Raw genomic sequence first — 2,500 nt, forward strand, 5'->3', positions numbered from 1 at the left:
TTTCACCAAAATCACCACCAAGCCACAAAATCAAGCCAAAACACCAAAATCATGAACTTGGCTATGCACCAACCATGTCAAGATCAATTCCTTTTGATCCCAAACTTCTCCCACATCACTTTGAAGGCATTTGTGAGGATTGAGTCCAGCCAGTTTTCCAAAACCATGATTTTCGTTTTTCACCAAAATCACCACCAAGCCACAAAATCAAGCCAAAACACCAAAATCATGAACTTGGCTATGCACCAACCATGGCAAGATCAATTCCTTTTGATCCCAAACTTCTCCCACATCACTTTGAAGGCATTTGTGAGGATTGAGTCCAGCCAGTTTTCCGAAACCATGATTTTCGTTTTTCACCAAAATCACCACCAAGCCACAAAATCAAGCCAAAAATCCAAAATCATGAACTTGGCTATGCACCAACCATGTCAAGATCAATTCCTTTTGATCCCAAACTTCTCCCACATCACTTTGAAGGCATTTGTGAGGATTGAGTCCAGCCAGTTTTCCAAAACCATGATTTTCGTTTTTCACCAAAATCACCACCAAGCCACAAAATCAAGCCAAAACACCAAAATCATGAACTTGGCTATGCACCAACCATGGCAAGATCAATTCCTTTTGATCCCAAACTTCTCCCACATCACTTTGAAGGCATTTGTGAGGATTGAGTCCAGCCAGTTTTCCAAAACCATGATTTTCGTTTTTCACCAAAATCACCACCAAGTCACAAAATCAAGCCAAAACACCAAAATCATGGAACTTGGCTATGCACCAACCATGCCAAGATCAATTCCTTTTGATCCCAAACTTCTCCCACATCACTTTGAAGGCATTTGTGAGGATTGAGTCCAGCCAGTTTTCCAAAACCATGATTTTCGTTTTTCACCAAAATCACCACCAAGCCACAAAATCAAGCCAAAACACCAAAATCATGAACTTGGCTATGCACCAACCATGTCAAGATCAATTCCTTTTGATCCCAAACTTCTCCCACATCACTTTGAAGGCATTTGTGAGGATTGAGTCCAGCCAGTTTTCCAAAACCATGATTTTCGTTTTTCACCAAAATCACCACCAAGTCACAAAATCAAGCCAAAACACCAAAATCATGGAACTTGGCTATGCACCAACCATGCCAAGATCAATTCCTTTTGATCCCAAACTTCTCCCACATCACTTTGAAGGCATTTGTGAGGATTGAGTCCAGCCAGTTTTCCAAAACCATGATTTTCGTTTTTCACCAAAATCACCACCAAGCCACAAAATCAAGCCAAAACACCAAAATCATGAACTTGGCTATGCACCAACCATGTCAAGATCAATTCCTTTTGATCCCAAACTTCTCCCACATCACTTTGAAGGCATTTGTGAGGATTGAGTCCAGCCAGTTTTCCAAAACCATGATTTTCGTTTTTCACCAAAATCACCACCAAGTCACAAAATCAAGCCAAAACACCAAAATCATGGAACTTGGCTATGCACCAACCATGCCAAGATCAATTCCTTTTGATCCCAAACTTCTCCCACATCACTTTGAAGGCATTTGTGAGGATTGAGTCCAGCCAGTTTTCCAAAACCAACATTTTCGTTTTTCACCAAAATCACCACCAAGCCACAAAATCAAGCCAAAACACCAAAATCATGAACTTGGCTATGCACCAACCATGTCAAGATCAATTCCTTTTGATCCCAAACTTCTCCCACATCACTTTGAAGGCATTTGTGAGGATTGAGTCCAGCCAGTTTTCCAAAACCATCATTTTCGTTTTTCACCAAAATCACCACCAAGCCACAAAATCAAGCCAAAACACCAAAATCATGAACTTGGCTATGCACCAACCATGTCAAGATCAATTCCTTTTGATCCCAAACTTCTCCCACATCACTTTGAAGGCATTTGTGAGGATTGAGTCCAGCCAGTTTTCCAAAACCATGATTTTCGTTTTTCACCAAAATCACCACCAAGTCACAAAATCAAGCCAAAACACCAAAATCATGGAACTTGGCTATGCACCAACCATGTCAAGATCAATTCCTTTTGATCCCAAACTTCTCCCACATCACTTTGAAGGCATTTGTGAGGATTGAGTCCAGCCAGTTTTCCAAAACCAACATTTTCGTTTTTCACCAAAATCACCACCAAGCCACAAAATCAAGCCAAAACACCAAAATCATGAACTTGGCTATGCACCAACCATGTCAAGATCAATTCCTTTTGATCCCAAACTTCTCCCACATCACTTTGAAGGCATTTGTGAGGATTGAGTCCAGCCAGTTTTCCAAAACCATCATTTTCGTTTTTCACCAAAATCACCACCAAGCCACAAAATCAAGCCAAAACACCAAAATCATGGAACTTGGCTATGCACCAACCATGCCAAGATCAATTCCTTTTGATCCCAAACTTCTCCCACATCACTTTGGAGGCATTTGTGAGGATTGAGTCCAGCCAGTTTTCCAAAACCAACATTTTCGTTTTTCACCAAAATCACCA

The sequence above is a fragment of the Phaseolus vulgaris genome, chromosome 6, assembly GCF_051622355.1.
Source record: "Phaseolus vulgaris cultivar YP4 chromosome 6, ASM5162235v1, whole genome shotgun sequence".
Classification (NCBI taxonomy): Eukaryota; Viridiplantae; Streptophyta; class Magnoliopsida; order Fabales; family Fabaceae; genus Phaseolus; species Phaseolus vulgaris.